We start from the raw sequence: 12,952 nt of genomic DNA, 5'->3' as shown, positions 1-12,952 counted from the left end.
CCACTGACCTTCGGAATGCCACTGGAATATTTTCCCCACATACCTACGTTGCCTGAGCCGAGACTGACTGTCAGTGATCTGTAAAGGCTAGCGCCTTCGACCATTTGGCCACCTGGGGCCCTTTTACCACTAGGCCACCTGGGGCCCTCGGACGCAGAGGTAATCATAGTGATACTTCCCGGATTGATGAGTGTTTTTGGCGGACGAACATCCACCTAGATGTGCGGTAACAGATTCTTGTGCAATGATGGGTGTTGAAGATAACACTTGCGAACGTTTCAATTATATATATATCTTAACTCTGAAAGTCAAATGCATATGTTACTCTTAACAACTTATAAAAGGTAATTAAAAATAAAGATGTTGACCCTTTCGTAACATTTAATAATTTTTGGTATTCTAATTAATTTAATGGCTTCAGTATCCAACCGTATATGCGAACTGGGTTTCTCTTGGGAAATTTGGGGTAATAAGAACTTGATGGTATGCGTTGCTCGTTTCTTTACAACATTCGATGTCACTTCAGCACGACATTATGGTCAAAGTAGATCGGTTAATCACCACAGCACAGCACTGAAGACGTGAGTGTTGGTATTGCACTGTGATGTTAAATGCGTCCTTTTTTAATGTAAAACGTTTCCATACTCGTATAGAGAAAATGTTTCAACGCTGATAGCGTGAGAATACAAAAATATTCCAATATAGATCGAAGAACGTCGTATTGACATTTTACAACAAAGAAATTAGATCATACAATTTATGTTTACACAACATATGGATTCCGTCTACATTTGTAACTGTGCAAAACTACAAATAAAGTTAGTCAATTAGACCTGCAAACTCAACCTGTTTCTTTGTTCAACTGTACAACTGATATGGAACTTGATTAGATATGTCGTGATGCACCAATACAATTCCCGTGTGACCTTGATGAATGATATTGTTTGGAAGTTCTTATTTATAGGTGTTACTTTAAATCTAATCATACCTAAATGTTGCCTCGACACGTCACATTTTTCGGCAAGGGCTGCGCCAGGTTTTATTGTTACATTTTACTACTGACAACTGCACAAATAATTTTCTGCATGTAGCCTGGCAGTACGAAACTGATCTACTCGGGGACATTTTTAAAATGCATTTTCATACGTCAGTTTTAACAATATTTCGTGATGTCTATAATAAATTAATTTCCAAAAATGCTCATAATGTTTGAACGTCTTAGAAAAGTTTAAATGCATTGAAAAATCAATTTCCGTCAGTTTTGTGGTTTTATTCTTTAAAACTAATAATATCCCATCGCATTCTTCCCGAAACGGATTGTCTTGCTTTTGTGTGTTTTGACCGCATCTTTCACCCATTGTTAGCTATGTCATGCTGAGGACAGGAGATTTAAGCGCCTTTCCCAACGACGCTTTTGAATCAGCTGACCTTGGTCGTCCTGGGGGTGGGGGTTGAGTGTTAAGCCCCTTACCCTTGGTCCGAGATTGGAGTTATCTTGATTTGTGTCATAGATAACACTGATTATAAATGGCATTTTTTCTTTTCTTCAGGAGATGATTTTATCTTAAAGTTGCGAATGGCTTTCTGGAAATTGACCACCACCATCACCACCCAAAACCGCCACACAAAATCTACGTATTTAACATTGAATGCATAAATGCTTTATAGTGTAAACTGTTCAGGTGTCCAACCAATCAGGGAGCAGATGACCTTTCAGTCGGGAAAGTATCATTACATAACGGATCACTCGTTGCGCATGTCAAGACAGGCTAGTGACTTTATAGGAATTTCGAATAAACAACAAAATGAAGTAATAGCTGGTGGTAGACGGGTAATGTTTGGGAATTCTACAGGGCAAGAATGTTTTAAAAGCGCCATACTAAATATAACAAGACAAAATTAATACTGAAATATTCATCTCATTAAAATAATGATTCAGTGTAATACTTGCAAAGAATGTGACTTCAAAATTATGATCAAGACGCATCTCTCTACACTGAAAACGAAACGCAAATTGTATAACGCCAGTATCCTTGGCAAATCCACGCAAAAAATAACGGATATATATTAAATTCAATCAGATAACCGTTATGTTCGAAGGAATCATGCATGGATTTGATATGATTCAATCCCTTTTGACTTGAATATGTTTCTTAGCTTTCTCACCTCAATACTTTACTCCAGGAAGGAAATATAAACAAAAACTTATATCTGTATGCGGGTCAGTATCTGACCAAATGAGCACGTGCTTTGAGACAAGAACGATCAATGACCATTTCGTCATTACTCTTAACAAATTAACAAAAACACCAACAATAACAAATAATAATAATAATAATAATAATAATAATAATAATAATAATAATAATTATAGCAGTAGTATCAGCAGCAGTAGTAGTAATAGCAGTAGTAGTAGTAATAGCAGTAGTAGTAGCAGTAGCATCAGAATTAATATCATAATCATTATTGTTATCATCATTAACATCAAAAATAGCAGCATCAGTATTAGTATTAGTAGTAGTAGTAATAGTAGCAGTAGCAGCAGCACAGTGTCCAACTTCTCCCTCTTCAACAATTTCAAGTAACGAAACCAGAATTATCTGATACATGTTCGTCCCACGAGATTATGTCTACACCTGTTAGACATAAGAATAAGGAATGTAACATTTAGCACTTGTACATAATTATGTCTACGTTGTCAGTACAGAATACACACACTACCCATGCCGATCTTACAAAAAGAAACAAAAGTGTCATCCATCTAGATTTTATAACAAAGACACCCTAGACATAATCTTGTCTTACTCCTTTCTTTACAGATGTCCAGCAACGCCTTGAGGCCCTTTCATCGCCGACTCACTTATAAATTATCGGTAATTTGTTGACAAATTTCGCTTTTTGCCTTGGCTTTATATATATATATATATATATATATATATATATATATATATATATATATATATATATATATATATATATATATATATATATATATATATATATATATATATATATATATATATATATTAAAGAAACAAAACACACTTGTATTTAAAAACGTTTCTCTCCAATAAGCTCCAACGGGCATAGATAACTGTTCTGGAAAATAACCGAGGTCATAGAATAGTTCAATCACATTATGACGATGAGAAAATGTAGATGTTATCATCGTTATCTGCATATGTTGTATCTCAGAGATGGAAATAACCAGGAAGAATTTTGTGAGGAATTATGGGAAAGTTGTTCGGAATTGCGTAATCATATAAGATTAACTCACCATTACTACAAATGACAGACTTGTCGATAATCTGTAAGATACCTGCAAAGATGTTACGAATTGGTGCCGTATTATAAACAACTCCTAACAATAATTACCTTGAACACTAATGAGAGTTGAAACATCAAGGGATCAGTAAGCTTGTAGTGACACTCTTTTGTTCAGTAGGGCGCAAAGGAAAGACACTAACAAAAAATCTTTTTCAATTCCTCGAATTGTTGAATTATACAAAATTAATGGTGGTTGTTTTCTTTTGAAGAAACGCCATGCATATCAGATGTAATGTATTCGTTGCATACGAAATTGCATTAAATAAATAGAGGATCTCAGATGGGTAACTATTTAATATTGAATTTATGAAACGAATTGAATAAGATACAGCTTTTGTGAGCCTTAGCGAGCAAAAGCTGGACATAAGTTAACGAGTTTCATAAAGTTAATATTAGATCATTACCCATCTGAAATTCTTTTTATCACATAGTTTTATTTTAGCAGAAATTATTTAGATAGAAAAAAAAGAACGACTCATTTAGTTCATTCTGATATTCATTGTACCTTTCATTTGTTGTGCGTAAAAATTAGTCCCAAACATAGTTAAAATTGTATTTTTATAAAAAGAAGATTATTGGATACAGAAATACTCATATTTACTGTAATGTATTTGTTACCGGATATTTGCAGTATTTAATTTGGAACACTGAGTCGGACTTGAATCACATATTTACCGCGTAAATATGCTGTGGTTGGATAAAGTTCTGTCAGTTCGGGAGACCGGTTTATGTCTACATTCTTCTGTGAACAAAGGTGAGTTTAGTTACTTCAGTAAGTTCACATTAAAACCAAGCTTGTATATGAGGTGGATTCCATGCTACAGATATACCGCCCATCCTTCCATACCCCCACCCTCGTTATCATCTAAGCAAAACTGGTAGTTTTACTTGTTATTATTGTTCTTATGTTGGGGGGGGGGTTGGGGGTTTTCCATTTTTCATGTTCTTATTTGATATACATGACATAACATTCCCCTGTGTGGGTAAATTGGCAATATTGAAACAGACAAGAGCATTTTCCCCCAATCCCTTTCGAGAGTCGAATCAAAAAATGGTGGTAAAAATGTTTAATGACAACAAAAATTTCCAGAAGGCGGGGTTAAAAAAGTTTTCACGCGATCACAGCAAATCAGTAAAGAGAATACTGCGCAAAAATTTCACGTGCTTATTTGGGCCAATCAGAATCACATAAAGTGATATGTTCACGTGTATAATATAAGAAATATTAAACTGCACACACTGTAGGCAAAGTGTATCGACTATGTGATAATATCACTCCCGACATCCGCGTTTAATCTTTGGCATTAAATAATATCACTATTGACACCAGCGTCATACATGCATGCATGCATGCACGCACGCACGCACGCACGCACGCACACACACACACACACACACACACACACACACACACACACACACACACGCATGCATGCATGCATGCATACATACATACATACATACATACATACATACATACATACATACATACATACATACATACATACATACATAGTCTAAACTATAACTTCATCACTTGTTTACATGATTCCAAGACGAGTAATTTTTGGAGATGACAGAATTAGGACAAGATTGGCTAGTACTCATAAAAGGACACATAAGGGTCTCCAACCAAGTATCAAACTATCTCCAACGAAGTACTAAACTATCTCCAACCATGTACTAAACAACCTCCAACCACATACTGAACTAGGAATCTAAACGTATAGTTCGTACCAAACTAAAGAATTGTAGGATATCTACTATCAATTGAAAGATGTCTTCAGGCATCTGTAACATTTAACTTTAGTTGCTATATTTCCTGCATTAGATATGAATCGACTTCCATTATTCCGCTTCTTCAGTCGAACACTACTTCAAATGTGAAACTATTTAGCTTTATGTTTTGGGGTCCACACATGTAGATGTTTCATTTCTGACACAAAACCATTTTTATAAAAATGACGACAACGGCGACGAGATTGGTGATGATCAAAATCTTTGTCTCCCTTTAAGGCAGCAAACATATCCATGCCCCTTTTTCAGGTAGTTTAGTAAGTATTTTGAAGTCAGACGTCTCTATTGCCATTTAAGAAATGGATGCCAACTGAGAAGAAAAATGATATCACTGAAACTTACTTTCTACTTTTTCAGTTACTTTATGTCTAACTATCAACACCTTGAGTACAAGTCATCAGGAGCCGGACTGAATTTGAGAACTCAAGTACAAACAGTCCCACTGCAATACAACTGTCTCTGATGAGATAAACAGGAAATGAATTCATAGATGCGAAGACATTGGTTAAAGCCTAAGGCACATATCCTCGTGTCTAAACACATTTAACATAACGAAAATAAACAATCAGCATATAAAAATAGAAATCAATTGATAGACTCAACAGGACTTAGGAACAAAATATAATTACTATCCCCACAAAACCAAAAGACCCAGTAACTAGCTAAATAAATTTAGAAGCCACCACATAAAAAACCATAACATATCATTCAATTTTATAAAATTATTAATAAATAATTCACCTACGAAGCACCTCTAAAAAAACTAAGGAAACCGCAAAATTGGATGTCCTAGATGTCCTTAACGAACCGTGTAATCGGCTAGGACTCAGGTCTCTTGCTAAATAAAGTATAAATAACATTCAATCTCTAAAAACATCAATTAATAAATAACTTAAAGAGGTAATATCTAAAAACTTATAAATAACATAACGTAGGAAACACACCCTAAACACCTCGACTAGTAATCCCATAATAATCTTGAAAATCTCTCTTCATATATGATATCTACTAAGAACCTCTATAAACAGCATAGAACATCCCACCTCCTTTTAGAACATTTTGAAGAAGAAGAAAAAAAAAAAAATCTCGAAAAAAAAAAAAAAAAACAACAACAGGCAAATGCAACAAGAAACCAGCGATGTAAAGCAAGCAGGACCGTTCCCGAGCCCTCCTTCCCACTAATGACAGCCAACCATTCAACTGTAGGGACCTTTATGGACCCACAGATTGAGGCCAAACTATCAGGGTTCCTTGAATCCATAAAAGCCTGGGGGAGGTGGCACCATCCCCTTCCCCAGGAACAACTAGCAGGCTGCGGTGCAGTCAGAAAAAAGTGGCACATGCACAGTTGTGAGAACGCTACTATAATTAAACTCAACAACAACAAAAACATAACGAAAGCCTACATTTTTCACGACGATGATGATTTCTTACGTGACAACATTGATTGATCCATTCGTCAACTTGGTTTTTGGCTGGTTCTTAGAGACAGACAGTGAATGAACTGTTAATTTTTGACTATTTATTGAGATAGATCAATCCACTCACAAGCTGACACCATATTTGGTAAAAGACAAACATAAAATGGCCTGTTGTTGCGCATTAGCTGTTGAATGAAGTGTAATTTGTATGAGCATGTATTTTCTCTAAACGGAAATAACATTTCATATCATCAAGCCACACATATTAAGATACGAAACTGTGCTACAGATAATTAATAAAATGCCGAGAACTATGCTCAAAGAAAGAAAGGAAAAGTTGTCGAACTCACTTTTGCCGGAAAGTGTGCCCATATTCCTTGAAACCCTCTCTTGCATCCAGGTTCATTAATACTGTATATCTAACATTATATGGGATAGTTAACACATTTATTAGAAGAATTTCCTGTGTTCATGTTACACTATCCACAGATTTAAAAAAAAATGTATTTTGGAATTCCAAATTATGCGAGGATACCTGGCTGGATTGAGAGTGGAGTAATCCGACACTTGTTGCCCTGTAGCCATGGGTTTACAATAAACCAGAATGGAAATTAATGACCTGTCACGGAATGGATCAAGAAAGAGGACAACAGTTTATTCAGGTCAGCAGTCACTGAAGTATGATCCCACAATATCAATCAGTGTAATCGGATGGCAAATCTTTGGATGACAGCATATTTATTATATAAAACTTTATTCTCTTGTTTGACTTTCAAAATCTAACTATGAAGTTTTAAGGATCATTTGTCAAATTTCATAGTAGTTAGCAATTGATGAAAAAAATAAATGAGAAATGAAACATCTTCGAAGAAAAGTCTTTCTTTCCACACATTTTTTAAAATTATTTTTGGCTAATACGTCTTGTGTGTGACATCAGTGGATATACATTTTATACATGGTTTAATCAACTTCTTTCAAGAACGAGGAATAAATTACAATGACCATTTGATTAATTTCGTATTGGATATACATTTTTTATCATCCGCATAATGGCATTATCCTAGTATTTCCGCCTTCCTGGACTAATCATCCTCTCGTTCGCTTTAAATTCTGATTCCTCACTGGTGACTATATTTGACCTATTTCCTAAATCGATACTTTCTGTTTCTAAATATCGGTACAATTGAATTATGTGGCTCTCATTACGAAATTTTGTTTTTAAAATGTTCATCACTTATGTTAACTCGGAGAAATGGTACGGCCTATATGACTTATCAGATAGCGTGTTTAATAGGTAGAATGCGTTCGTACGTTCACTTGGCTGTAATTTTTGCAAAGGCAAATAACGTCACTGGTAAGCAAATCAAAACGGCACATGCACACGATGTTGAGGGTGGGGTAGGATGGGGTGGTGTGGGGTATAGATAACTTTAAAAATTTATGAGAATGATATTTAAATGTACAAACGTTCATTGATGCTTAATACCGTTGTGGATGCTAGAAAGCCACACTGCAATGCATGTAGAACAGAACCTAATTCGATTCAGTACCTCAGCGAGATGTTAGTTGCTGTTTATATTGAATATTCTAAAACACAAGTTTTTACGATTCTTAACATATGATAACAAGGAACCATAGATAAATAATCTAGATGTATTTTGCAAAAAGAAAACGATTGCTGGTAATTAGAAACAGAAAAGAACGGGAAAAATTTTCAGTTAAATTTACTTTTGTAGAACATAAAGCTTTGAACGTGCCTTATTTTTTTTTTTACAAATATACGTGATTGGATGCAAAAAACGCTTCATTTTAAAAATAGGATTCAATACTCGGAACTGGGAGGCACTGTACAAAAGTAAAAGAACAAAAACTATGTAAACTGCGTTTGAAATCAATTGCCAGTTGCACGGAGACTGGGTTTTAATATGAATTGCCGGTTGCACGGAGACTGAGTTGATTCGGTTGCATAGAAACTGAATTTGACGCGAGTCGTCGGTTGCATGACACAGAATTTAAAATGAATTGCAAGTTACAAGGGGACCAAACACCACGATAAAAGTTTATATCATTAATAGTTGCTGACGAAACTGCACATAGAAATACTGTTGCGATCATGAAGAAGAAGGAGGAGGAGGAGAAAAAGATTATTATTATTATTATGATTACGACAAAAAGAACAACAACGGCTACGATAATGATGATGATGACGAAAACAAATCCGTAATGACTTACCCCGATACCTCAAAACTAAATCTGTTTCCCTCAGTATGCTACGTGCCACCTACTTTAGAGCGGTCGTAGCTATATGAAAAGTCGGGACTGATTAATGTTGAAATCCTTATTTGCTTTGGCTTATCTTTTGTATTTGTAACACAGTCTACCCAAAGCAGTAACACGCTTATAATGGGGTATCCACCTGAATTTCGCGTTTATCATTATGTTTAAACTTCCACTGACTCTACCTGATAGGATAACACAATAGCGCGGATAAGGTTTCCATGTTAAAGAATTTCGAAATAAATTATACACCAAAAGAAAGGACATACCTTGGCATTTGAATTTCTCATTGATTAGAGAGGGATAACCAGTCTGACGTGCATGTGCATATATCAGGGTACCACGCATGTGCGATTTATCCTTTTGAACATTTGATATGAACTCAGTCGTGGCGTGGACCAGCGTTTACGTCATCTGTGTGGTTAGCAACAAACCGAGGTATAATAATTTTAATTGCTCTGGCTTATCACCTTTATTCAATATGAATATAGTTTGCTTTCAACAGTTCGGTCCTCGTGCGTAATGGGAATGATTAAGGGATTTCTAAAAACCAAACATTGTTTTATGTTTTGATAGGGTCATCAAGATATAGCAAGACTTAGAGAAAAGAAGTGTGTGTGTGTGTGTGTGTGTGTGTGTGATTTTTGATTTTTAACGTAGCTTTAACAATTTTTCAGTCATATTGCTACCATGTCTGCAGTGTGACAGTGTATAGTGATGTCTAGCACAGGGGTATCATGTTGCAGACATGTAGCATGATGTCCCACCCAGTCGCATTGTCCTGACACGAGGCCGACCAGTCCTAACACTAACCTCTAAATGCTGAGCGCCAAGCGAGGCATCTGTTAGTACCATTTTTGTGTCTTTGGCATGACTCGGCCGGGGATCGAACCCGCGAAGAAGAAGAAGAAGCATTACAATCACCTGAATTGATTTTACCTTCAAGACTTGTTCCTTACATCCTATTTCTAATTAAGTCTCGTTTAAAGACTGGATAAGGGTTGCATATCTCATTCCACTTGCTTGGATGATCGATTTCCATTAGGAGCACGCTTGCTACGTCTTATAGAATTATAACATTAAAAAATACATTATTTGACTAAGACTGTAGCAATTGTTAAATCATAGGCTATCGCAGCCTCCAAATTGCTCAATGTATTACTTTCTTCTTCTCAACTTAATAAATTGTTTTGAGTAACGGTCAGCTTTGTGTCACAATTTCATTCAATTTATTTTGTTCTTACTATTTAAATAAAATTAGCAATGCTTATATAATCAGTTTTGTTGTAGATGTATTATGATTCTATGTTAAATAAAGTAATATAAAAGAGCGAAAACCAATAAGGTTTATAAAATTAAACAAATAATTTATTTTCCCTGGAATAAAAAGTGACAATTTATAAAGAACGTACAGTAATGCGAATTAAATCCTAAATAGTCCAAAAAGTTATATGACCAGTCCTAATTAATAAAGTTCTTATTAAATTCCAGCGGTGTACGAAATAAGATCCAGCGCTGAAGGTTTTGATGTGCCTGTAGTCTAGAATGTACTTATGTACCCGCCACCTGAAGTGTGATGATGTGCTAACAATCTTCAATTGATCACAATACTATACTCCAAGATGCCATTGTCTGAAATCACTATAATTCCGAGGTAATGTTTCTTTCAGAGAATAACACTGAGCACTTTGTAATTCCAGAGCATAACAATTTGAATAAATAAGTCTAGCCCAAATCAAATACTAAAGACAACAATACAAATGATTTTGCATCATGATCTTACAGCAAGAATGAGTAATTTCTAGATAGGCAAGATTATAAAGCCATCTGCATGACCTAGGTCACAATTACTATTTTCTGGAAATATTATGACTTTATGAAATGTTTTTATTATTGTAAACTCCAAGTTGTGTACAAGATAAATTCTGTTACTAAAATTATAATATAGAATGTGGTACACATCAGGTAGGCTAGGCATTTTTATGAGGTAGTTCCAATAACTATGACCATGAACCAAATAAATATGTTTACTTCTGTTGATAGTGATCCTAATAACTAACCCACACTCATAGAGACAATTTTAGCTATGTATTATTTGTTTATAGAAATAAACTTTTCTGGTCACGTAGACAATGAGCTTAATTTTGGAAAGGTCAAGCCAAAAAATAACTGTATGTAATATATAATCATGGTAAAAAAAACTAACAAATACAAATTAAATATTCATAACAGTTTGGTATTTCCAGGCGTATGCTTTGTGAGTCTTATTAATTATCAATGTGCAACAAAACTGAATGGCGATACCACCTCTGCTAGTAAGAAAGACCCGTTAGATCCAATGAATTAATATTGAAGCGGATTTCTCCACTTTTAACATAGGCGAGAGGGTTCCACTATTAAGATAGGAGAGAGAGAGAGAGAGAGAGAGAGAGAGAGAGAGAGAGAGAGAGAGAGAGAGAGATTATGAATGCCGTTAGCTTGTTAAGAAAAACACTTGACATATATCATTCATGCGGTTTACTATGAAATCTTCCTCTCCCTGAAAACGGTAAAAAAAAATGTACCTCAGATAAAGGTTCAGAAAGTAAAGAAGTTTGAATTAAAACGCACACATCATTATAGACAGTTGTCTTAAAACGTCAATTTTACAGAATACAGTAACTATTTAAGCATTGGTACATATCGACCTGATGTAAAACTACAATTCCTGGCTTGGCTCTAGGAGATAAGGGACCGACTATTTCATTTTCTGGCCCAGGCTTTTCTTTAAAATCGGGATTGATTTTTTCTTTTACCTCAAGATAATTCATTGTTTCAACTAGTATTATGGTTATAAATAGCCTGGCTTATTTGTGGTACTATAAATCAGGGCATGCGTATTAAGCAAGCTATTTGAGAGCCAGGAGTTATTTTTTCCAACAAATCATAGTCTCCCCCACCCGAAAATTAAATGATCGGTCCCTAATGGCATAATCTCTCATGTCTATGCATATTTCTCAAAAGACACACCATGAATGTATGTTCGAAATGCCTTGGTATTTGCATTATAGTGCTTTTTATAAGGGAAAGAAGAGGTCATTTTCCAGTTTTAATTTCAGTTGTCTATATCGGATCGTATCCAGTTAAAAGTGGATGAGTCAAATGTCTGCATACACTGATCGAGAGTTTTTGTCTAATGATTGTATCTAAGTAGGATTTATTCGGATTACTTTAATTAAACATAATAAATTGAATTCAGTTTTCTAGAAGAAGTTTTTTTATATTCTCAGTCAATTTAAATTCGCCTAGATCATTCTTATCCACCATTAATAGCTTCATTTACGTGATATATTCTTACCTGTTTTGTTAACCATTAATGATATTATAGTTTTGAATATAAATAAGATATTTGCCGATACTGCTTTAAAACTGTCGATAGAACCAAAAAAATCCCCGTAAAAGACAACTATATTTTGCTGTACAACATAATAAGTCCTTCAAGGTTGGAGCTCACAATTTATCGCAGTAATTTCTCACCGATTTTAAAATTTTCATTTATCTATTTTTATCAGTATGCGACGCTCATTTGTCTGTAGAAAAACAAATTATTAGTGGTCATTTTTTGTGTGTTAAGTTTTGCTTATAAATTGAACGATAAAAAGGTTTTAGTTCTAAAGGGTGTAAACATTTAACACCGTTATCTGATCAATTCGGGGACATTTACACGCCTATTTGGGTATAGATTCGTAAACAGTTTATTATCTGGTAAATAGATCAGGAAAATTTAAATAATGGAGACTGTTTATTGCTGTTCGTAATACATCTGACAAGCAAATGTAAGATCTATAAATAAAATAACTCGAGGTACTAGTCAGGATTCTAATATCCATTTACCTGACACAGCAGTTACGATGTTATTTGACCTTTACATTCTTCTGAAGATAGATTTTTAACAAGTGGGAAAAAAATTACAGCCATGTATTAAAACGTTATCTCGCAAAAAGTTAATAAAACATCATCGAGTATCTTCAAGGTTGTCTCTTTGACCTTCAGCCGATCACAAGTATATATCAGGTCAAATTAATGTATCTGAAAGCGAAATCAACAGTTGGATTTATGAAAATATTATCTTGCCTGCTCCTGACCATCGT

At 34.8% G+C, this 12,952-nt stretch overlaps 2 protein-coding genes across 2 annotated transcripts in view; both read right to left on the bottom strand.

Annotated features, from left to right (window-relative positions):
* LOC149786449 (four-jointed box protein 1-like) overlaps positions 1–8,906 on the bottom strand; it is a 126,327-nt gene extending 117,421 nt beyond the window's left edge. The window contains exon 1 of the mRNA XM_089976894.1: positions 8,778–8,906. The gene's annotated coding sequence lies outside the window, so the exon portion shown is untranslated. The remainder of the gene's footprint in view (positions 1–8,777) is intronic.
* Positions 1–8,913, bottom strand: part of LOC149786448 (four-jointed box protein 1-like) — a 45,136-nt gene extending 36,223 nt beyond the window's left edge. Inside the window, exon 1 of the mRNA XM_089976892.1 lies at positions 8,778–8,913. The gene's annotated coding sequence lies outside the window, so the exon portion shown is untranslated. The remainder of the gene's footprint in view (positions 1–8,777) is intronic.
* Between the last annotated feature and the right edge of the window lie 4,039 nt (positions 8,914–12,952).

The sequence above is a fragment of the Sinohyriopsis cumingii genome, chromosome 12 (genome assembly GCF_028554795.1).
Source record: "Sinohyriopsis cumingii isolate HCF-2022 chromosome 12, ASM2855479v2, whole genome shotgun sequence".
Classification (NCBI taxonomy): Eukaryota; Metazoa; Mollusca; class Bivalvia; order Unionida; family Unionidae; genus Sinohyriopsis; species Sinohyriopsis cumingii.
This window is presented reverse-complemented; position numbering and strand designations above follow the sequence as displayed.